The 26238-nt window shown below is 35.3% G+C and overlaps 1 protein-coding gene across 6 annotated transcripts in view; it reads left to right on the top strand.

Moving 5' to 3' along the window:
* Window positions 1-26238, top strand: part of TANC2 (tetratricopeptide repeat, ankyrin repeat and coiled-coil containing 2) — a 296707-nt gene that overhangs the window by 14218 nt on the left and 256251 nt on the right. The gene's annotated exons all lie outside the window — the stretch shown is intronic.

The following is a 26238-nucleotide window of genomic DNA, read 5'->3' as shown; positions in this document are numbered from 1 at the left end:
GGGAAGCTCACCCGAACTTTGCTGTCCAGAGTTTTTATTTGGGTTTCATTGTGTAGGCATAATTGATTGAATCATCGGCCACTAATTAAACTCAATTTCCAACTCCCTTCCCCTCCATGGAGGTCAGGTTGCTATCACATGGCTCACAGCCCAACCCTCTAATCACATGGTTGGTCTTTTTGGTGTATCCAGCCCTCATTCTGAGTCGTATCATTAGCATAAACAATCAGGGCCCACCAGGAATAACAAAGACACTCCTATCACTCAGGAAATTCCTGGGATTTGAGACTACCTCCCAGGAACTGGGAATAAAAGCCAACCACATTCTTTATTACACAGGATTATCCCCTCCTTTCATTAAGGTCCTCCTCTCTCACCAATACTGTTTCTGATTTCAGTTCTTGGTAATTTCAGTCTTGTAGATAGATATCTTTTCAGTTCTTTGAAATTTCAGTTCTTTGAATCTCCTTCAGTGATCTTGTCTTCCATCTTGCCTAAATCATTCATTACCAAAGTCATACCCTAGATCTTGACTAATAAGTGCAACATCTCCGTAATTTCACTTGCATGCATCCCACTCTCTGACCACCACTTGCTGTCTTTCCATGTTTCCCCTTCTAGTATCCTGACTCCAGTAATCCTTTAACCCCACTAGAACCTCTAATCCATTGATTCTACCACCATTTCACTGTCTCACCTTCTTCAAATCCTCTCTCCCTTCCTAACTCAGCTTAAATCAGTTATAAGTGTACCTTGCACATATCTTTGACATCATTTCTTCTTTCTTGATTATTCATTGTCCTTACTGTACCAAAACCACATTCTTAGTTAAATGTGACCTTCCACGTATTCCATGCCTGCACCCATGAAGCTGAATGTGGTTAGTGGGGGAAAAAAAAACCAAACCAAACCAAAACAAAAAAAAAAAACAACCTGAGTCTAGGTGGTGGGAGAATGGATGATTTATTTCACACGTTTCCCTCTCGTTTCACATTACTAATATTCTTTCCATTCTTTTTCTCAGCTAATGAGTTTTCTTCCTATTCTGTTGAAAAAGTTGAAGAGAACTTCTGTAGAATCCCACAGTCTCAGCTACCAGCATTTGCTTCCACATACTCTGACAGTTACGTAGAACAATGCGTTTTATGGAAAGGTATTTCTTCCATTTGCGTATGAGGTCATATCCACACTTGCCTACTCAAGAACATTGCTTCAGGAATTCTTTTCTCTTAGTTTTTTCTTCTCTGATTTATTGCCAGCAGTATTCAAACATGATATTTCTTCCATATTAAAAAGTTTTTTTGACTTCACTTTCCCCTCTAGTTTCTCTGTTCCATTTTGTAGCAAACCCTTCAAGAGTTGTCTATAATGCTCTCTCTAGTTTTTCTCCTTCCATTCATTTTTCAGCTTTTTATTTTGAAATGCAAATACAAAGTTTGAAGAATGGTTTAAAAAACCAGTTTCCTTCATGCAGATTAACCAATTGTCAACATGTGATTGCCTATGTACGTATTTTCTTCTGAATAATTTGAGAGTAGGTTGTGTCACCATGTCTTTAAATATTATAGTATTTGTTTCCTAAGAACAAGGGCATTCCATATATCTCATACAATTATCAAAATCAGAGTGTGCCCTCCAGCCCCTAACTGACATCCAGACTTTGTTGGAAAAAGCGTGGCCATGACTCACGGAATGGCAGAGAAATTGCTGTGATACCACACTGGCAGAACTTTCTGGAAATCTATTCTCCAGAACTTGCTGGAAATGTGCCCTGCCAAGGAAAGCTGTATAAGGGTGTCTCACTAAAGGCATTCCGGTATAATACCACCAGAGGGAGTGTGCTAGGGGAAGATGCTGGGTGCTAAGTGCTGAGTGCTCCCGGCCACCTGCAGGTCAGGAGCAGGACAGTGGAGAATTTCCTTTGCTACAGGAGCCAGGTGCTGGAGAAACCATGCACACTGTAGGAGTGTGCTGAGCAAGCACACTGGACTCCAGAAACAAAACTCTTTCCTCCTACAGAGTTTATTCAGTGACTTCTACTGACAGAGCTTAACATTGTGCCAGCTAGCAAAGAAAAAAGTATTTAAAGGGCTCAGAACCATTTATACAGAACAGGCAAAAAAGGATGAATTTGGAGCTGGGAGGCAAAAGGGTGATTATTAGTGCAGGTCACATTTTCTTCTTTGGAACCTCCTAAATTTTGGTTGCATGATAGGCATTTTGTATAAAAGAACAGTTGAGATGGAGATAAATACTGTTTACCTCCAGAGAAGAGCATGCTGCTAGTTACTGGGGTCTCGTAACTAGAGCGGGAGGCTGATTCATCTTTGATCTGAGACTGGGCTTTTTTTGTAGTTTAGTTTATTTCAGTTCACCATTGGCTTTAACTGTACTAAGAGTGACGTCGGGACTTTTTTGTCAGGAGGGTTTGGTATCTGAGCACTGGCAAGTTTTTAGAGATCTCTCGTGCTTTATAGCTCAGCCCCAGCTTTCTGAAATGAGGGGTTTCTCTCTGCTTTACAGCCTAGCTGCTAAATGTTTTTGGTTTATCTTTCTAAAAAATTAGCATATATATGCATATTTTCTTATCTTCTCACGTTTTAATACTCTTGTATTTTTGTTTTTTTTACTTAACAGCATGTGCAAATAACTTTATATTTATGTAAATCTTTATTCTGGTTTTTTTTTATAGTTATATATAGTTCTGCATAGTATATATGTACCACGGTTTGTTTAGTCAATTTCCTATGTTTGGACATTTATGTAGTTTCTAGTATGTTATAATAAAAAATAATACTTAATGAATAACCTCTTGTGTCTGTATTTTCATTTTATTGGAGTACATTCTCTTTCAGACTCCTTCCAAACAAAGTTTTGCCCTCACTCTTCCAGTGAAAGTGTTCTTATCAAGGACTCAGTGACTTCCATGTTGCTAAATGTAATAGTTCTAAATCCTCATCTCCTATGAACTCAGTTGCCACTCCCTCCCTCTATAACCTCATCAATCGTATGTCTTTTATTTGCTGTCTGTATGTTAATCCCTCCCAGATGTATGTATCTGGTCTAGATTTCTTTCCCAAATTTCACACTCATATATCCAGCTGCTTACTTGACATTTCTGCTTGGATGTCTCATAGACACCTCAAACACATTTGTCCAAAATTGTACTTCTCACTATTCCTTTCCCCCTCCCCCATCTGTTTTCCATCCTTCCTTGCTCAGAACGTTGGAGTCATCCTTGATTTTTCTTTTTCGCTGCCCATATCTGATCTGTCAGGAGATCTGTTGGCTACACCTTCAAACAACTATAATCTCAGCACTACTGACCACCTACACCCAGGTCTGAGCTACTAATATTACTTACCTGGATTAGGTTAAGTAGCCACCCTCCTAACTGGTTTGCATATATAGTCCTCCCACCCCGCAACAAAGCAGCCAGGGTGATCTTTTTTAAATATGTTAGATCTTGTCTTTACTCCTTTTAAGATCTGCCCTATGACATCCCATCTTACCCAGAATAAAAGCTACAGTATTTGCAAGTGCTAGTAAGGCCCTACACATTGAGGCTCGAGTCACTTCTCTGATCTCATCTACTTCCCTCACTCCGCTCTCCTGCTCCCTGATCCACTGTGCTGTTCTTGAACAAACTGAGCATGCTTGTTCAGCTTGCAGTCACTGTTTCTTCTGCCTGGAATTTTCTTTCCCCGGGCATCTGCATAGCTTATTTCATCATTTTCTTCAGGAACTCAGAACCCTTTAAATCTTAAGGCTTCATTTTTTTTCAACTTAGAGCAGTGGTTCTCAAACTTCAGCATGCCTCATAATCAGAAGAAGGAAAAACTGATTCATTTACTATAGAAGTACATTTAGAACAATTGTTTTAAATATGAATGTATGTGAAGATTATTAGAAAAACTGGTAGGAAAAATAGGATATTAATATATCTTGCAGGACTCAAAAGGAGAAGGAAAGAGATAATATTAGGGAGGAGGGCTGGAGTAATTTGTAGAGGAAAAGATTTAAAGGTGATAATAAGTTTGCTTAGGTGACAGGTGTAGGTGAGTAGGGTTTAAAGTCGTAAGTGGATTAAATTAAACTTTATCCATAAAGCTTTATCTCTTTTTTTTTTATCCCTAATCTTATTTTCTGACCATCTTGATCTATCCTCATGCCTTCTCTGCCTTTTTTCCTGATTATTGAATTACCTGTCTTTTCTTTGCTTCATATTATACCCTGTACTCCTCTTTCTATATTCTGATCCAGAAAATTATCTTGGTAGTATTTTTCTGTTGACTATCACTTTGTAATTTATTTCATTATTTTAAGATAAGAGTTCTGACTTATTAAAAAAAATGAACTTTTTCTTAACCTTTATCTGTTATTAATTACCCATTTAAAATTTTATTTTATCCAAAATAGAATCCTTAATTCTAGTTGTGTTTATGTCTCTCTTCCCTTTCTTGTTTGGACCTTTATTTTCTACCTAATTTCTAATAGCTGTCTCAAATTTATATAGTTTATTCCACAGCATTTAGGGCTTGCACATCGAGATGTGGGTATGCTGTAAATATTAGTGAATGAACTTAGAAGCGATAATAGAATTTTCACTCATTTGCATTTTTTCTACCTCATCAAAGACACATTTCTTGATTAAAGCTATTCATTCTTTAATCTTCTACTGATAGAATTTTTATCTTAACGAATACATTATGCTACCCCATTTTTGATAACTGAGGGTGTGTGTTGTGCATGTGTCTGTGTGGTGTGTGTGTTAGTTGACATCCTACTGTGTCATTGCTTTACCGATGAATAATTTAACACTACTGATGAATAATTAAATGAGAAGTTGTGTGGAATAATTGCCTCTACTGATCTTCTAGGTGTTGGATTCTTTTCCTAGGTGCTTTTTATACTATGCTAGGATTGCGTTTAGCTGTATGTAACAGAAACTCAAGTACAGCGACTTAATCAAATAGAATTTTTTTCTTTCTTCAGGTAACAGGAAACATGCATATTGGCTGTCTAGGGCTTATGGCAGTTCCGCAGTGCCATCAGAGATACAGGCCCTTGCTGTGTTTCTCCTCTGCTATCCTTGAAGGGTGGCCTTTGCCACATGGATTGCAAGATAGTTATTTCCTCCCCAGACATTTTAGTTTTTTTAGCTTTTTTTTTTTTTTTTAATCAGCAAAACAGTTTTCCATCATTCCTTGTTCATAAGTCTTATGTTTTCATCTCATCGGTTACATGGCCACCATACTGCAAGGGAGTCTGGGAAATTGATATTTTAGGCACATTACTACCTTATCCAAAATTAGTGTTTTGTAAATGAGGAAGAGAGGGAGAATTAGGAGTAGGCGACCTTAGTAGTTGGTAGGTGGGATGCAACGTACATCTCTGTTCCTTAAAACGCCTCGCAAGTTAGATAGTGTCATGTTTGTTGCAGAGGAGAAACTGGGGTTCAGAGAGGCGAAGTGACTTGTACAGAGTCATACAGATAGTAATTGATAGAGCCAGGTTATAGACATAGATAAATCTCTGTCCAAACACTCTATTCTTGAAAGAAAGAAAAAGAAAGAAGGAAAGGGAAGAAAAGGGGAGGGGAGGGGAGAGGAGTGGGGAGGAGGGAAGGGAAGGGAAGGGAAGGGAAAGGAAGGAAGAGGGAGGAAAAAAGACAAAGACTGTGCTCTTAATATTACATTACACGATTTCTTTATATTATTCTCTTAGCAGTCTGATTTAAGTAAAGATTTTGTATAAATAGTATTTAAGATATTTTAATAAAATGTGACATTCTTTTAGACTAGTTTATTGGTATTTTAAAAATTACAGTGAGTACCAGAGGGTTCCTGATGCTTTATCTTTTGGATATGTAAAAACGATGAGATTCTTTTCTTATCAGAATCAAGGTGAGTGAATGCTGTGGATGTAGAGGATTATAAGCATCTGATAAGGACTATGGGTGACTCTTCGAATTAAACTAGATATAATGTTTAATAACTTACGGAGTGTCAGAAAACAGATAATTTCAGGTTTCTTTTCCTAATTTGATTAGTATTCTGTGATTTATAATCACCACATTTCTAAATACTAATATTCCTTAGAATGTTTGACCAAAAAAACCTATGTAGCAAATTACAATGTCACTAATCCGATATTTGATAAATGTTTTTATTAAGAATAAATTTGTCTTCAAATTGGCAAAATAGTTCTTATTTTGCTTTATATTCTTTTAATGTTTTATGTGCAGATACTGCTACTTTGTATACTTGTTTGGGCCACATTTTTTTCTTTGTAGTCTTACTGATGCCTACTCATTAAAATATGTTAGTGTTGCTTATAAACACATCAAAGACCTTAAAATTAGATTTGTATAGATGGAGATACTACAAGAAGTAGAATTATTATTTACACTGAGAAAGGCTACATTCTCTTCTCTTCTTCCTTTTCCACTGCCAGTGGTCTTGGTTTGGTTGGGGAAGAGGTTAATGCAAACCTCTCTCAAGTAACAGAGGGAATTTCTTATCTCTCTCAGTGGGGACTTTGAATGTCAGAATAATTAAAGTAAACTTATTATCCTTTCAGAGAATATATATTGAATTTTACATGCGAGACAGTGAACTTTGTGTTAAAGATGTAAAGATGAATTTAAAGAAAAATATTATCTCAGTATATAGGGAGGAAGTGATTACAATCAACAGATTTGGAGTCTGACACACCTGAGTTCACATTCTGACTTGTTTTATTTGCTGGGTATATGATTTGTGGCAAGTTACCTGACCCCTTGAAGCCTCAGGTTTCTCATCTGTAAAAGACTGGTTTCTTAGGATTTTTAGATCGAATGAATACACATAAAGTGCTTAGCACAGTTTCTGGCATACAGTAAGTGTTCAGGAACTATTATACGCTACTGTGATGATGATGAACATGTGGTAGGGAGTAAATACACAATCCAGTGGAGAGAAAGTGAGAGGTTTTTTTGTTTCTACTAAACACTATCTTTTTGATTCACCTGTGCTATTTTTGAGTAGTGAGAGCAGTAATTTTTATTGCAAGATAAGGGATAAATATCTGGGAAATCAGATTACTTTGTTCTCAAGATGTCTTTAGACAACACCTACTTTCTTACCCTAATAACTTTTTTGTAATATTCTTTACTTAAGCTTTGTTCATACTATAATGAGGTTTTTCTTTGATCATATGTTGAGAATAGCCATGTTCATGTGTAAGAATGATTTTTGAAGTTTAAATGCAGTCGATGTACAGTGAGATCACGTATTAAGAGAAAGTAACAATTGCTTTGGGTTATAGCACAAAATACATGAATCAGAAATTTGGAAGAAAATAAGGAAGGAAGGAAAAAAAATTTTTAATGGTGTACAAATAGGGCTACAGAATTAGGGCAAAAATAATGATTCTCATTGAGTATGACTTAGATGCCCCAGATTTACAAATCCAGCACTAGGGCACAGCTCTGAAGTTCCTTTCAGAAGACAAAACTAGCACCAGCTCTGGTTCTTCAGCATGCCTGGTAACTGAGCATAGAGACATAGGAAGCAAGGTTAAAACTCTACTGTCCTTCAGGATGGAGAGAAGAAGCTGTGGTTCTTGTGTAAACTTTCCCTTGACCTTTATCTCAGAGAAGATATGAGAAATTATTTTACTTATGTAAAAATCTACTTCTAAGAGGATGACATTTTAAAAAAGAAGTAGGCAGCCAGTGTATAAACCAAGAAGGAAGGAGTTTAGAAAAGTGATGATTAGAAGATATGGGAAAAATTGATAATGGTTAGTATCCCCAATTAATACTGATTTTCAGTTAGCAATTAATGTTCATTGATTGCTTATTAGGTACTAGACTGTACTGTGATTCATTTTCTTTAGTTCCCTTAATTTTCATAGTAAGTGAATAGAAAGGTACTTCTATGTTATTAGCCTCAGTTTATAGATGAGGAAACTAAGGCTGTGAAAGGTTAATGAGTTGCTCACGTTCACAAAACTAGTAAGTGGCAATTGGCAGTGTCCCCAGAACCTCATTTCTTACCATTTCACTAATATAATTAAATGTCTTATTTGTTTGGTATGAAAAGACAATCAAATATGACAGTAATGATGACTCAAACAAGATATTGGGAAACTTGATTTCTAATGCTAGTTCTGACTTGGGGAAAATTCTGAGATAATGAAACAATCTGCCTTGTATCTTTTTCTGAGTGATCTTATCAGTCTTGGCCTCCCTTCTGATATCTTCTCTTTCCTATTTCTGTCAGTTTTAGGAAGGCACCTGTCCTGATATTTTTAAATGTTCAAAGTAGACAGCTGGGAATAGGGTATGAGCCATGTAAAGGTTGTATATAGCATTTTTGAAATTTTGAAGATGGTTCATATTTGGTAGACTAATCAGTTTGATTGTGTTCACATTTCATGATGCAATAATTGGAAAATTTGCCTTGGAAGACAGGTATTCTGATACGAGTATAAGAGTAGTTAACTTTTACTACAGCTAATCATCATTATAGTTATCCCTGGCATTAATTACTTTGGTCAATAAAAGTTCAAGTGTTCTTCCTAAGGGCCCTTCAATAGATGAATGGATAAAGAAGTGGTACATATATACAGTGGGATATTAGTCATAAAAAAGAATGAAATCTTACCATTTGAGACAACATAGATGGACCTGGAGGGTATTATGCTAAGTGAAATAAGTCAGACAGAGAAAAACAAATATTATATGATTTCACTTATATGTGATCTAAAGAACAAAGTAAATGAACAAACAAAAAGAAACAGACTCATATAAACAGACTTATAGAGAAACCAATAAACCGATGGTTGCCAGATTAGGGGGGATTGGGGGACTGAGTGAAAAAGATGAAAGAATTAAGTACAAACTGGTAGTTATAAAATAGTCAGGGAGATGTAAAGTACAGCATAGATATAGTCAATAATATTGTAATAACTGTATGATGTCAGGTGAGTACTAGGCTTCTTGGGGAATCACTTTGTATATTATATAAATGTCTAACAACTATGCTGTACACCTGAAACTAATATAAAATTATATCGAATGTCAACTCTAATTGAAAAAAAATTGGAATAAAGTTAAAGTGTTCTTGTGGATAACTTATTTTGATTTTAACAATAAAGTATCTATTCTATTAGTTGCTTATAGAATTATGAATTTATTGACAGTCTTTATTTGGTTTTAGGTTATTGTTGTGTCTGAGACTATCCAGCCATTGCTTTCTAAGAATATCGATTAGAAAATGGAATTATTTCCTGTCTTCAGCACTCTAAAGATTTTTTTTTTTTTTTTTTTTTAATTTAGGTGGATATAAGCACCAATAGAGTGAGTATACTACTTGTTTTGAAAATGTGAATTTATTCTAGTGTGATCGTTGTATCAGGGAACAACTTGAGCATAACAGGAGTTGCATGTGTTTATGCACAATATCCTCTGTGAGAAATAATATGTACATACAGAAAACTGCACCCAACTGAAACAAGTGTCTTAGGAATACACAGATAGCACCCATCTCAAACACCTACCAGCAGGCTCAGTTGACTTTTTGTGCTATGAGTTACATCCATCCACATTTGATGTTACAACTTTATATGTAGCATCTGAAAACCCTCCTTCCACCATTTCACAACTTAAAAGCTGCAACCCTTCTGACACTCATTTCCATAAGCAAATCTCAGGTCGTTTTCAAGGCCATATTTATTATAGTATTTATTTCTTAGCCATTTAATATGTATAAAATTGTACTACTGTTTTTTTAGGTTTCTATCATTTTTTGTTTTTAATGCTCCACTGATGTAGTTTTGAGTGTTCTCTTACCCCCATTTTTTCCATAAGCCCTCTGGGTTTTTTTGCATCATTTTGCATAGAATTTTAGGATAGATTTTTCTACTCTGTAAGTCTACTATTTTTATAGTTTAGGTTTTTAATATTTTATATTTATTTTTTGATATGTCTAGAATTTATTTTTGTATATGGGTAAAAGAAATTCATCCATCTCTACCATCCCCTTTTTCCTTTAATGGCTTGCCACCCAACATTTACTGAATCCTCTTCCTCCATTTTCCTGCCTCACCTGACATTTTACCTGTATCCTATACTTAACTTTTTTGGACTCTCTCTGAACCTATATCAATAACTAATTGTTTTAATTATTAATGCTTTATATCAGTTGAAACTTTATCTGTGGCTATTTATTGGGAATCACAAGAAATTAATGTATTTGTATAGATTCTTGTTTTTAGTTATAAGTTCTTCTAGTGTTTTGACACTAAGAATGTTTAACTTTGACAATTGGTGTCTTGCATAAACTTCCCTAGAAGCCATCTTTATGTCTAATAACCACATATATAAAGATAATGATTTTTTTAAATGTATTTTTAAAATAGGGATGTCACTTATGCTTTTTTCTTTAAGTATTTTTTAACTCCCCAAAATTAAAAACAAGGAGAATAATTTTAACTCAGTAGGATTATTTTCATCCACTATCTAAAGGTGGGTAGATAAACATCTTCATTTTTTTGTTACTACTCTGCACATTGTGACTACTTCCATCACTGAATTTTACATTGATTATATGAAGCCTTTTAGAATACGGTCTCTTACTCCCCGTATTAGGCTGCATGTTTGTTGATGGCAGGACAATGTTGCTATTCTTAGTACCTGCCATGGTGCTAGGCAGAGAGTATACACTTAAAAAATGTTTACTTCAACTTTTAAGCAATCTCTCCTTCTTGCAAATGCTCATTTTTAATGCTCCACTAATGTAGGTCTCTTGTGGTACTTGCACCTTCTGTCTTGAATTGTACTTGGGTTCACTTTTCCTTAACTCTCTTACCAGACTGGGTGCTCCTTTTAGGAAAGCGCTCAATGGAAAAAAAAATTTCCTCCAATATCTACTCAAGGCCTTATACTTAGTTTATTCATAATAAACATTGAGTAAATAGAAACTCAGAAGACATTTAAAAAATTTATAGGTTAATACTAGAAAAGGATTTGAGGCAGCCTTGACATTTGTATTTCATGTGTTTTAGAAATAGAGAAATATTCCTAAAACCAAGAATATAAATTGTAAAGAGTTGTAGCTAATATATGTTACTGAAATAAAGTTTTTGCTATGTGTGTATGTGTTTTGGTTGTTTCTTGAGGTAATTTATAAGAATGCTTAGTGCTTGGCCTTAGCCCTCTAAAATAGCAGTTTAATTTTAACTTCGCAGGCATGCTGGACCAGTTCATTATATGGTTTGGCGAAACCAAGGGAAAGCAAATGATGCAGGAAGTGGTAGTGGCAGTTCTCTAAATACCCCTCTTTTCACTTGACCTTTTACTGAACTGGTGACAAAACGGTTCTGTAATGTAACTTTAAAATATTTTGTTAGAAAAATGGGTATATTAAAAAGGATCTAAACTCTTAAACTTTTTTTTTCATGATTTTGGATTTTTTGGTATATGTCGTCACTCGGTATGCATTGAGACGTTGTAGGTTGGTGGGATAACTCTTTGAGGATGCAGTCAGCTTGAAAGGCAAAGATTTTCTAAAGTGCTTTCTTATCCGTTACCCTTTGAGATCTTATCTGCTTTGTGGAGAGTCACAGTAAATTTATACTGACTTAATAATTAAAAATTTATACTCCCATCAATAATGAATAAATACTTTTGGGGTGATGCAATGTTTTGAAACTAGACAGAAATGGTGAATGTAGTGTTACATACCACACTGAATTTTATTTGTTAGTTTTTTTAAATTATAAAAGTATATTTAATAAAAATTTCACCTTTCCCTCCCTTTCAGTACTGTATTCATCTCCAGTGGGAACCACTGTAAAGTTTTATATGTATTATCTTACAAGTTTTACTTCACAGTTCTGAACATATATTTAATACAGGTCCATAAACACCTAGTTTTTAAAATTATAATGAGGCCATAATTTACATATTGCTCTGTGACTTGCTTTTTTTCACATAAGAATAAAACTTGGAGAATTTTTCATTTTAGAATAGGTATGCTGCATACTGTTTAAACCATACATAGTATTCCATAATTCATAGTATTTATGTCAAAAAATTTAGTCATTTCTCTATTAATGGGTCCTCCATTTCTCCCTTTCCCCTCATTCTCTTTTTTTGTTCCTTCTGTTTTTAAAAAAACAATTTATAAACTTTAGTTTTAAAGCAGTTTTAGATTCACAGAAAAATTGAGCAGAAAGTACAAAGAGTTTGTTCCCATGTACCCTCCTGTCCCCACACACATACAACCTTCCCCATGATCAACATTCTGCACGATAGTAGTACATTCTTAAAACTGACGAGCCTGCCTTGACACATCATCATCACCCAAGGTTCATAGTTTACATTAGGTCTCACTCTTGGTGGTGTACATTCTGTGGGTTTTGACAGACGTATAGTGACACATATCTACCATTGTAATAGTGTATAGAATGGTTCCATTGCCCTAAAAATCCTCCATTCTGTGTATTCATTCCTCACTTCCCTTGAACCTCTAGCAGCCACTGATCTTCTTCCTATCTCCATAGTTTTGCCCTTTCCAGAATGTTGTATAGTTGGAATCATACAGCATGAAGTCTTTTCAGATTGTCTTTTCACATTTCTCCTGTGGGTTATCTGTATAATTTGGCCTGAAGTAATGCTCCGACTTCTGGGAGTCGTAACTAGAAAGTGCTGCTTGCTTACCACAGCGAGAGGCAGCAGAGCCACTGGCAGGATACAGAGAACACCGCGGTCAGGCATAGAGTCTGTAATTTCACCGTCCATGTTGGGGACTGGTAGAGAAATGTCGAGATAAAGAAGTAGGAAATATGAAAGAGAAGTTAGAAGACAGATTGAGAACCTCTAACATGTGTGAAAAGGGAGTTTGAAGGGCAAGAATAGAGAACACATAACACGCACAGGTTCACAAAACACAGGAAAATAAACCGGCACAAGTTAAGAATAATCAGAAACAACAAAAACAAAACCAGACCTAAGAAACCTTCAGATACTGGTGTTAATTGAAACTTTAAATATAAAGTTACATCTATAAAATATGTTTCTTGTATAGTTATTTATATTTAATATGATTAAAATGTTTAACAAGAGAATCAAAAAAGAAGAACAAATTATCAAAAATAATCAGATGAATTTGAAAAATACCAAATAAGATTCCTAGAAATGAAAAATTTAATTAGGATTTGGAATGTAGAAATGTGCTAACATCATTCAGAAAAATAGTATACTTCAAAGTGACACAGTAAGGAGAATGGAATAATACATGTTGCTTATTTGTATTATGAAAGATGCAGTGGTTTGTCAGCTGTCACTGTTATAACATGATTTGCTTGTTTTCTTGTAACATCATATGCAGTACAGCACAGAAGCGGAGAAATCACTCAATGCAAGGGTTAAGTTAGCAAAGTAGAAATGGCTGAAAAGAGAATTAGTGATTTGCAGATAGATATGAAGAAATTGTCCAGAGTGCAATGCAGACAGATGGAAAATATGAAAGAGTGATTAAGAGATAAGGGCCTTTCCATTCTCAAGTAAACACCATTGGTTCCTGTCCATATTTCCTCAAGCCTGTTTCAATATTTAGATGAAATACATGGCTCAGGAAATAGAAAACCTGAATAGATCGATAACCCTTAAATGACAGATGAATGGGAGGCATAGGTGAGAAGACTCAGTCCTGTTACCGTCTTCCCCAGTTGAATTTTGTGACTCCTTGTTAAAGGGAATACTTCTCCCTCCGCCCCTTTAGTCAGTAGAGTGTGTGCCACACTGACGCTATGTAGCATTGTCAGGCCACATGCACTGACACTATGTAGCATTGTGTCTAATTCATGAAAGATTAGAATTTTGGTTTGATTTCCTGTGTTACCATTCTACTGCTGAACTGAGATTTCTTCCCACCCTGCCCACTGTGCCTCTTCCCCACCCCTTACCCATCCTTCTGCAGGACTGATACAGTTCTCATATTCTTGCCCTAGATATAGCACAGGCACAAGCCACAATCTGAGGCTTATTCATTAAGGTCTGTGGAAGGGAACTTATTGCTTCCATGTATGATAGTGGAAGATGTCTTACTTTTCTTTTGAGAAGTAACTAAGGATCCCACACCAAGGCATTGTGTATCGCCTCCCTCTCATTATGATACTGTGTTCTGCTTACTCATGGGGTGGTGATATGTGAATGAGGCTCTTCTCTGCTCTCACTTAGAGCACTACTGTCTAATCTGTGTTTATTAGTGTCAGTTGGCAGGCAGGGATGGCTCCCCTCCCTTCTTTGTACCAGTTCTGGCCCTGGTTTGGTTGGACTACATAATCTGGCAGGTATCCCTCTGCATCATTGGACAGTACATCTGAGATAGTATACAGCTGTTTCCGAAGCTCATTTACTGGGGCACTGTAGTACTTTATACAGTTCCCATTATTAGTGATAATTTCTGCCATTACTGGAATAGAGAATGTTTTTACCTTTAGTCTCTCCTATCAGAAGAGTTCACTGTTCATTTTTTCCTCTATTGCTGTAAGATGCTACAGATCTTCCCACTCTATACCAATATGCTACTTTCATTTGGGAGCAATGGCTGAAGTTTTAAGATTATATAAATTAAGGCTGCTTCAGTACCTATACAGAACCCAGATGACCTCCACTCCTCTTAGATATTGCCTTAATGGTTTAGGGGTGGGGGCTATTATGCATTGCCAATAATGAATACAGGGATCATAGCTTCAAGGTTCCTGTTGCTGCCCCGTGATATTCAGTTTAATGCTGGTAAGGACATGTATGATGTTTTTATTGTATTTATAAGGGTACCTCTGTACATACTCCTTACATTTTTGAATAAGTTACTTAATGGTAAAATGCAAACTTATTAATGGTATATTTGTCTTTCTGTTGGATGGATTGTTTCTGGATGTATCATCTTGGTACAGCCTTGCTATTTAAGTCTCTAAGGTGAGTGTATAAAGGGTTATTGTGCAAAGGTCAGTATTGGGATTGTAAAACGTCATTACAGGGGCACTGTCTTGTCCACCGTTGTTTAAAATTGCTGCTTGCAGGCTTTCCCCATCCCTCCCCAAAATTAGTCTCTAGATCAAGTATCTGACTTTTAAGTTCACACAGTTCCCCCTGCTGTTTTCTTGCTAATTTTGTGTGCTAAGGCCTGCCAGGTTCTCTCTGGTCAAGTTGGCAAGGGGCTTAGTGAGAGCCAGGTAGTCTATCTGTAATGTCCACTTAATCTCTCAAATATATTTCTCTAGAGTGGTGCAATAAAGCCTTTGAAGGAGGCAAAATCTTCTTTGTGTCTATTCCTTGTGTGAGAAATTAAGTTCTTGACTTAGAGCTTCTTTTACTGAACTATGGGAGAACTGACACTCATCCAAGTGATGGTTTTAACTTTGTCTCCGGTAGGCAGTATAGCACTGTGGTAGATATTTGCTTGTCTCAGCTTACGTTCTGCTCTCCCTTTGGTTAATTGTCTCAGTTTTAGTGTTGGATGCCATTCTTCCAGTCACCTGGCTTGCATTGGGCTTGGGATATATGTAATGGGAGGACATGGCATAAGCCTTAGCTAATCAGTGTATCACATTGCTTTGGTTTAGAGGTATACACATGACCTAAACCATCAAATCAGAGTGAAACTCAGAACAAAGACTCTTGATTTCTTCTGCTAGACAAGGTGTGCTGATATTATGGGTCATTGGTGACCACAATGTGGAGGTGAGAATAGGTCTCATGCAGAGGAAGCAGAGCCAAGAGTTGAATCCTGGTGACATTCAATGAGCCTTGGTTGCAGTAGAGGTCAACCTAACCCTTGGATTATTCTCTGAAATGATCAATAAATTCTAAATTTTTCCTAAGCCAGTGAGAATTGAGTTTTTTTCATTGTTACAGAAAAAGTCTTAACTTTCTTAACTGATGAGAGTACCTTAAAAAATCACTTCTCCTATTCTTTGTAAGGCCTTCCACGTAGTTATGTCTTCACTAGAAGTTTGGATGTTAATATAAACCCTTAGACTTGGTTGCCATGCCATTTTTTAAAAAAGAAACTTAATGTGGGCCCTTAAATAATTGACTTATGACAGAGCAATCTTTTGAAAAGGTGCTAAAAATTCCTGAGCGTTCTGTAATTCTAACTACTGTTCTCGTCTTATACAAACTGTATTTCCACTCATGGAAATGAGAGTGGAAATACATTACTCCTGTCTCATAGCTGCTTCTTTAATCCCTTACCCCCCTCTTATTTTGGAAAATTGCTGAAATCAAAACTGTGTCACCACCTTTTGGAAATTGCTGGTGAAAACATGTAGATGGTGGTCCCCTGGGTCCTCACAACTTCTAATTGTATAAAATTATCATGCAGAGCATATATCCAGACCTTGGCCAGGTATTGCACCCAGTTTGGTAACCAACAATATAGGGCTAATACCTGGAATAAATTGTGGTTGGTCAGTCCAGTGTGTGTTTTTTCCAAGACCACCTAGCAGTTTGCTCATTTCTGACATTATCCAGTGTCAGGTCCCACAGATTAAGGGCTCAGTGCTACAAGACCACACCCCCAATCCACTTCAGATGCCAATTGTCCAAGTTCTCATCTGTGCTTGTGACCTACTGGCTATAGATTGGAAGTTCCAAACACCCACTCCTTGGGTTCAATTAATTTGTTAGAGTGACTCACTGAATTCAGAGACATGTTTTACTCAGGAACAATTAGATGGAAGCGATGCATAGGGCGAGATGCGTTTGAAGAGGCACAGATCTTCCATGTTCTCTGGGCTGCCACTCTCCTGGAAGCTCCACGTGTTCACTAACCCAGTGGAAGCTCTCTGAACCCCATCCTTTGGATTCTTGTGGAGGCATCATTACATGGGCATGATTGATTAAATCAGGGGACATTGGTGACTGATTCAGCCTCAAGCCCTTCCTTTCTCTAGTGGGATAAGACCAAAAGTTCCAACCCTCTAATTACCTGTGTGGTTAACAACTCTGACAGCTGGCCGCATCCTTTGGTTACCTAGAGGCTTTCAAAAAGTCATCTCATTAACATAACAAAAGGCAACTTTATCACAGCCTTTGCTTAGGAAATTCCAAAGGTTTTAGGAGATCAATGCCAGAACAGTGGACAAAGACCAAATGTAAATTTCTTTTTATAAAATCACTGTATCACAGTTGATACCAAATAATGCGTTGGTGCTGGTCAGGCTAGTATAGTCTGGACATACTGCTGAAATAGTGACTTCTACTTCCTTAATCCCAAATTTCTTTTAGAAATTCCAGACTTTCCACTGGTGTACCTTACCAGAGCCCCAGCCTGTTCAGTTTTGTGGGCGTTTGTATGTGAGCCAGGTGTAGCAAATTAGACCAACTGAAAAATGGTTGTGGCTTGTTCAACCAATTTGATAAGGCTCTTGTTCTTTTTGAAACCTTCACTTGCTACCCACCAGGCTCAGGGAAGGTAGGAGATATTTGAAATAGCGCTGTGGAATTGAGTGTAAGGCAGTGTGGAGTCTGAGTAATTCCAGTTTGGGGTTCAAATGTTGTTTCTCGATCTCCTTTTCCAACAAATGGAAGAGATTCTTGGGATGGGTATAATCGGTCAGGACATGCTGTACTAGGCAGCAGGGTAATAAACTAGGATACCCCTACTAAGGAGGTCTGAGTTCTTTCCACCTTTGGGATGATGAGGCTTAAAGAGTCATTTTTCACTGTGTTTATTATGGCTGTCAACACAGTAATATGTCTCTCTGAAGCCACTTCTGTCTCTTCCATTAAAAATGGTGTTTTTGTCAAGATGGGGGTAGGGGTCCTTCAAGTCCTGCAAGTAGCTAGTCTTAGAATGATATATTGACAAGGTAAACCAATCTTTATCTTGCTAATATTGATTGCCTTGTAGAGCAAAACTCTAGTGAATTATAACACTTATAGTGTCTATATTCTGGCTTAGTATGGATCATGATGCTGGAGATGTGATATGGTGGGTGGGTGGGGTGTGCGTGTGCGTGCATGTGTGTGTGTGTGTGTGTGTGTGTGTGTGTGTGTGTGTGTGTGTGTTGGTAGTTGTCCTGAGAGGGAATAGACTAAGTATAGATGTCATCAACTCGTTTCCTCTTGTTAGTACAGTTATTACTGTATTGGTTTATGTCTTCATTCTGCACATATTTATTGAGCACCTTTCATGTGTTAGAGACAAAAGGTACAAAGATAAAAAGACAGTTTAGTTCTTCCCTTCATAGAGCTGATAGGCTAGTACAGAAGACAGTTAAAAAAGCAATTATGATAGAATATCATTAAGTGTTTTATAAGGGAAGGAAGGACAAAGGAGGAACAAGTAACTAGAAATTAGCAGGGGTCATGGGAGCCTTCTGGGAGGTGGTCTGAGCTGAAATTTGAAGGATGAGTGGGAGTTAGACAAAGGTGAGATAGAAGGATGTTTGACTCTCTGATTTCCAGAAATCTCTTCATTTTGTTAAATCTCAATAAAACAATTATACAATGTGAGGCTTTAAAGTCTCCTAAAATAATAATAACTAATATTTAATGGACTTTTACTGTAAAAAATAATATACACTGGGCTTTTTTATAAGCCAGGCACTATGTTAAGTTTAAACATGAATCATTTAATTTCACAGCGATCTGTAAGATATAGAGAGTTTAAGTAACTTGCCCAGTATAACATAACTAGGAAGTGGTAGGGCAGTAAGTCTGTGCTTTAATCACTGTGCTTCACTGCTTTTTCTTAAGGACTGTCTGGTATAGTTCTTCCCTTCTTACGCTTTAATACCTTTTATCATACCTCTGCCTGTAAACAGAGTATACATTTAAAAAGCAATAGAACATTTTTGAAAACCAAGCATGTACTAGGTGACAAAGAAAATCTCAAATTTTCCAGAGCAGTAATCTAAGAAGCACATCCTCTGACCTCTAAATAATAAAAGTAGATGCTGACTGCAAAAGGAAATGTTAAAACAGAACAAAAAACCTTAATACTTGGGAAATTTCAAAACTGTCTAAAAATTACCCCTGGGTTAAAAAGATCAGAAGTGAAATGATAGGTTATATAGATATGAACATCTCTGAAGACCTATCAGAGGTTTCCAAGTGGTATCTAAAGAAAACTTTATAGTTTTAAAATGAATTCTGTTAAAGCCCACAACATAACATATAAATGAGTTAACTCTGAACCCAAGAAACTAGATAGAAGCAACAAAATAAATTAAAAACTAAAAGAGAAGAATTTAAAAATGTGAAAGCAGAAGTCAGTAAAACAGAACATTTTAAGATAGACTTAACAAATACACCCAAAATCTCGTTCTTTGAAAAGAACAATAAAGTAGGTAAATCCCTGGCCAAGAAAAAGGAGAAAATATGTATAAACAACATTAATCTCTTTTCCTCACACTTCACACTCACCATATCAGCAAATCTTGTAAGTTTTACCTTTAAAAAAATAAATATAGCAGTCCTGACCTGTTAGCAGAGCATTTCTGTCATCTTGGTGGTAGTCCTCAACATCTCTTTCTTGGGCTACTCCAGAAGCTTCCTAATTGGTCTCCCTGCAATCTGTTCATCACAGGAGCAGCCTTTCATCAAGATTCTCTAATGGTTTCCATCGTATTGAGGATAAAATTCAAAGTCTTCACCAGGATCTATAATACCCTTTATAATCTGAATGCTGGCTGTCCCTGTGACCTCAACTGCCATTCATTCTTCCTCCTTTTCTAGCCACACAGGCCTTCTTGTTGTTCCTTGGGCATTCCAAGCTCGTTCCTGCCTCAGTATTTATGCAAGTACTTTTATTCTGACCTGGATCTTCATATATATATTCTGAAAGATTACCTACTTCATTCGGGTCTCTGCAAATAACATTCCCTCAGAGAAACCACCTCTGATCTTATTTCTGTAAAATAGCACCGCATCTCATTGTCTAATCATCACTCTTTTTTATTTTACTTCATAACATTTTTTAGATAATGTACTTGTATGTTTACTTATTTCTTGCCTTTTCTGCCTTCTAAATTGGGGAGTGAAAATCTTGTCTGGCTTTACTTTTTTTAAATTTTCTATCTTCAACACCTAGGATATTGCTTGATATATAGTAGAAAACGATAACAATCGAAGGCAGGAAAGAAAAAGAGATCTAATTACTGATCTAATGGAGATTAAGAATAAGAAAATATTGCATGTAAATTTTGGCTAAAAAAATTGAAAAATTAGGTGAAATAATTTTTCTAAGAAAAATATAAATTACAGTATTTTAAAATAAGTATAAATAATTCATTTAAATGAAATATCTAGACTAGGTAAATCCACAGAAAGAGAAAGCAGATTAGTATTTACCAGGGGTTGGCTTCTGAATTCTGGGAAGCTATATCAAGCTTTCCCTCTGTACTGCTGAATTGATTGATTTTCCACAGTATTAACTGTTCTTCATATATCACAACTGTGGGTTTTGTGTGTGTGTTATCTTTTAGGTAAACTATCCATTTGTCACTTATCTTCCTTTTTGTCTTTTAATGTCAGTCTTTTTTTTTTTCTAATGATTATTTCATGTTCCTATTTTATGGAGGCCATATCTTGTATTGTTTTTTGGATCGGAATTAGATCCCGTTAAAGGGTATCCCTTTCCTTTGATTAGCTGGACTATGAACTCCCAGAGGGAACGGACTACTTTTTGTTCCTTACTTTATCATTAGCACCTAGGACAGTGCCTGGTGCGTGTAGCAGCCAAGCAAATGTTTGCATAGATACATATTCCCTTTATTTTGCAGCATTTTTAGAAAAGCTTGCGTCATATTGACTTATGATGTTTATCTGTGTTTCTCATCAGATATGATATATGACTTGGCCTTGGCTTTACTTTTATCCATTCATTATTTATTTATTTATTGAGTATCTGGTATGTGCCAGTCAGTGTGCAAGTACACGGATAGCAATGAACATGACAAACATGGTCCATAGCCTTACAGGGCATATGTATGTTTAGTGTAGAAGTCAAACATTGTCATTTATTAATGTTATTAAAGGCCAAGAAAAAGGTGTTTAGGTATTGGTAGTTATAATTGCTAGAGCTAATCTAGTCTAGGGCATGAGTAAAGGTTTCTACTGACTGGTTAGAAAAGTTAGGTAAGTAAAAAATAATAAAGGATGATTGAACAACTTAGTGACAATGCCAGTTTACTAGGCTAGGAAATACTAGAGGAGAGTTGTTTAGAAAAGAAGCCTGGAGTGAGATTTGGTTATCCGAATACACAGAGAGGGGAGACATTGAGAATGGATTTTATTTTTTAATGGGAGGATCTTGAACATCGTAAAATGCTGATAGGAGCCCTTAAAGGACGAAGTTCAAAATACAGGTGTCAAAATATAAAAGGAAGAGTGGGAGGGGAGTGGGATACAGAGCAAAGGTAGACAATTTTATAAGAATACATTTAAATAGGAGGAAGAGGTGTGTGTTTAATGGGTTTTCGTTTGCAGGTTTGTTGGTAAGTAGTTTAAGGGATTCCTTCTGATAATTGTGATGGCATGTATTTTTCTTTGTGTTATAGGAGACAAAACCATTAGTTGAGAATGATGGGAGAAATGGGAGGCCAAAGAATGTGCAGAGGGATTTAACTAGAGAAAACAGTAGATTGTTGAGCAGTGAGAAGGGTCAGTTGAAATTTGCAACCATGAATTTCTGGTATATCACTCTGACTAAATGTGACTTTCTCCAGTAGTGCTTAGCAGCCCTTTGTGTAGTTGGAATCAGCGTGAATTTTGATTTTGTCTGTTATGTGGAACCAGAGAACAAAGGAGCAAGGGAGTTTGGGATTTTGGTGGGAGAGTGATAAAAATGATAGATCAAGGATTCTCATTTAGAGAAAGAGGAAAGAAACTAAAGATCAGAGGAGACTGATGCCTAGGACTCTAAGCCTTCGTTTTTATCCCCACATTTGTTGAAACCACTTCCTAAAGTCTGGAGAAAAAAAAGATCTACATATATTTTCTTGTGCCATTGCATGCAAGATTTTTATGTGCGCATCTTTCTCTTGTGATAAATTTCACACATTGATCAAAACTTTACACCATATTTAAAGAGTTCACAGGACACCACAGAGTCTCATAACATACCTCATAAGGACAGCAATATTGGGGTGTGCCATGAATATACAAGGGGTATAGATACCAAGGCTCCAACCTTGCTATCAACCTATACAACCTTAAAGTTTTCCTTAAGGTCTTCAGTGGTGACTTGCGTTTATAGTCTAGTTGGAGAAACATATACTGAGTGAATACTGAACAGCTAGCTACATAGTCATACGTTCTTCTGCCATGTTTTCTTTTAGGTTTTCTGTATAAGAAATTATGCTATCTTTTAGGTATTTTTAAAATATGCAGTTTTAATATCAAAGATAAGTATTTAACTACTTGGTATCTCTTCCGTTAAAATCACATATTTTAAAATATTACCCCTTTTTTTCTAACATTTCCATTACATTTATTTGTATCATTAATCACTGCATCCTTCCTATAATGTTTAAAAATTTTTTTTGAAATATTGAATAAATGTGTGTGTTTTGTTCCCTTATAAAAATTTCTCTGAAAGAAAGCTTTAGGTTGATAAATGCTCAAAAATGGGTAGCATTTACTAAAAGATATGTAGTTTATTTTTCATAGTTACACCAACAGATTTGTTCTCAAGGGGACTCTGAAGGCAATATTCAAATTAATATTGTGGAGATAATTATAAAAGGAGATCGCGTTTGCTTGAGTAAGGAAAGATAATACTTCATCATTTGGGTCAGAATGCATTCTTGTTTTTGTAATTAGAGCTCTACAGGCAATGTCTTAGTTTATTACTTTTCAGTTTTTATTTTCTTATTTGAAACATTTTTTTCAGATCCTATAGAACTTTAAAAGCATTTTAATTATATAATTTATCTATTAGGCATAGTTCTAATGCCAAGAAACTTGTTTCTAAAATTAAGGAAAAGAATAAGCCAACCCATCACAACACCAAAAAGGAGAATAAAAATACTACAAACCACTGAAAATGGAAAAAAATTTAGAAAAAGATTTTTAAAGAAAGCTGATAATAGAATGGAAAATATCCTATAAGGAAAAGTGCAAGGGAGTACTGTGATTATTTAGTCTGAATAGTGCAGAAGTGTTTAATAGTTAATTTGATGATATTATTATTCCATAAACATTTTAATGAAAGGGGGATATTGCACTCCTATTTTGAATAACAGGATAAAAAATGGGTTTTAGATATGTAGGCAGAATGAACATTGAAAATGAAAATTGATTGTCCACTAATAAAATAGTGCAAGAAGAGATTGAGATAAGAATTTGAGTCTCTAGTCTTTATAGGTCATTAAGATGAAAATAGTCAATACTTTTCCTAAATGGTTTAGACCAGGTGTCACAAACATAAAAGCTTAGGGGTCATGTAGCTAGCATAATGTTCTTATCAGTTAAGTGTATGACAATTAGAACTGATTGAGGCCTGAAAATACCTTGTTTGTTATCCTGCCAGACATTTACTTGCCAGGAATTTATTTAATGATTTCTCCTGAGAGAGTTAACATTTTAAAATTTGGATATAAAATTAGGAAAAGTAGGATAACATTTAGCCATATATTACCATCATACATCTAATTAGATCAAACTGCCATTTCCCACTTAGCTTCAATTTGGTGGAGTTTCTATATTTATATTTTATTACAATAAATTTTCTAGTGGTGTGTTAACTTGAATAAGAAAGTCATTTACTAAAATGTAACTGTGAGATGGATAATTAGCTTTAAATAAGTATTATATGTTTCATTTCATTCTTTATACATTTCTGTCAAGTTTTATAAAATGTTTTAGACCAGCAAAGAAAAAAAAATCTATACTTCAGAAAGAGATCATCAATATAACTAATTTACCCTACCCATCATCACTTTTTACTTAAATTAATTTTCGAATGTTATCCTGGTTTATATTTAGATGTGAGATTTTTATTCTTTTCGACTCCTATTCTTTGTAATTTTAAATAATTTGTTTTTCTTCTCATCTGTGCTTATAATTTTTTTTTGTTTGAAACTGAAGATATGTGCATATGTATTAGTAAGGACTGTCAGGCAAAAGTTTGAAGTACAACTAGAATTGCCTTGGATTTTCCACTTGCCTAGAATTTCTTTGCCTTTCCCCGACTATCCCTGGTGCACAATCACCCTAGGTATTCCTCATTGTTCTAGTTAATTCATAACCTCTTCTTGTCTATTGAAACTTACTTGTGTCCCCTTACCTCTTAATAATCTGTTTAATAATCTGATGAATCAAGTCTTTGTTCAGTCATTCATTCATTTATTCATTCAAGAAGTGTTGAGTCTCCCATGAGAGGCATTGAAAATAAAAGGAGTAAGGGATTTCTTTGGCCAGTGATAACTAACTGAGGAAATATAATTGATTAATTTAATAAATATATTTTGAACCTGTTGTTTACCAGGCCTTATTCTCCAGTTATGGGCTTGCATTAGTGAATTAATAAGCAACTTCCATGCCCTTATGGAGATTATATTGTAGTGGGGGAACTGACAGTAAACAAATAGGTATACAATACATCATTTGAAGATAAGTTTTTGAAGAAAAATAAAGCATAGGAAGACATGGGTGTGAAGCCTTTGGAGCATAAATCATATCACAAAGTTGTCTCCCCTTGAGTTAAAGGAGCAGGTCTTTTGTACCTGTATTAATGAGTCACCGGTGGCTCTAATCAGCCAAGAGCAATTTCTGGAGAAGGAGGAGCAGCTTTGAGCTGTTAACCCCGGGGGATGAGTGCACTGATATGTGATAGGGATTTGGGTGGGACATCATAGTATCCACTAAAGCAGGATATCTTTTTTTTCTTCTCCTGCCCTGTGAGTTTTGTCATAGTTTTTCTTAGTGCATTCACAGAGACTAATGGCAACCTGTAATAATACTTTGTTTTTTAAAACTCACTAGATGTGATAGTGTTTTTATTCTTATTATTTGTGTGTCTTTGTGGCACTATCACTAGTATGTGATATGGATACTTTGTGGCACTATCACACTAGTATGTGATAGTGCCACAAAGACACACAAATAATAAGAATTATACATATTTTAAAAATAAGAACCAAGTGAAATAATACCTCTGAAACTTTTAATTTGGGTTATTAGATTTAGAAATTTCATAGTTTCAGTTAATGTTTTAAACAGATTTATTAAGTGTTTCTTATTTAAGAGTAGGCACTGAGTAAGAGGATCTAGAGCATAGTTTCAAATACAGCCTTAAATATTTATTAGATCTTTAATTGTGGGCATGCTAACTATTCTTTACCTCAGTTTCCTCTATAAAATGAAGCAAGTACAACTCATCTTAAGGGAGTATTTTTAAAGACTAAATGAGATCATATATGTAAAACATTTTACATATATATTTTCTCACGTGTACACATAGAGAATCTGTTATATAAGAAAATAGTTTATTCTCTTAGAAAATACAAGTTGAAGAGTTATAAGATTTACTATTTAAATTTCATGGTAAGAGTAAATCTTAAAAGTTCTCATAAGGAAAAAATTCTGTAACCGTATGGTGACAGATGTTAATTAGCCTTATTATGATTATTTTGCAATATGTATATCGATCATTTTGTTACACATATGAAATTAATATATTTGTCAATTATATCTCAATAAAAAGATAAATTTATGATATATGTTAAAACAAAGTATATTTCATATATATCTTTACATATAACACAATTTTTCAAGTCTTTCAAATATTAGTAAAGTTAAATACTCATTAAACTTAGAATTTCTTCTCAGTCTCAAAAAGTAATATCAGGGAAACTAAAACTAAGACTAGTTCTCAAGACAAATATATAAAATGAATCATGAATGTTTGAAATATATTTTTTACGATTCGTCACCGTGTTTATCTTCACTGATAAAAAGGATAAGTTATTTTATGATGTTCACCTTATATCTTTATGTTTTACATTATATCTAGTAACCTTGATAAAGTCTCTTCTTAATTCTATTAGTTTAAAATTCTTTTATAAGAAATTTTCTAAGTAAATAATTATATTGTCTACAAAAGTGACATTTTTATTTCTTTCTTCCCATTCTTTATAATTTCTATTTCATGTTCTTACCTTTTTCTACCTGCTAAGACCTCCAGGACCATATTTAGGGCAAGTGGTGATAATAAGTGGTCACATTCTTCAATC

Source organism: Pteropus medius, unplaced genomic scaffold (genome assembly GCF_902729225.1).
Source record: "Pteropus medius unplaced genomic scaffold, Ma_sr-lr_union100, whole genome shotgun sequence".
NCBI classification, from domain to species: Eukaryota; Metazoa; Chordata; class Mammalia; order Chiroptera; family Pteropodidae; genus Pteropus; species Pteropus medius.
Note: the sequence above shows the minus strand (reverse complement) of the source record. Positions and strands in the feature narration are given on the sequence as shown.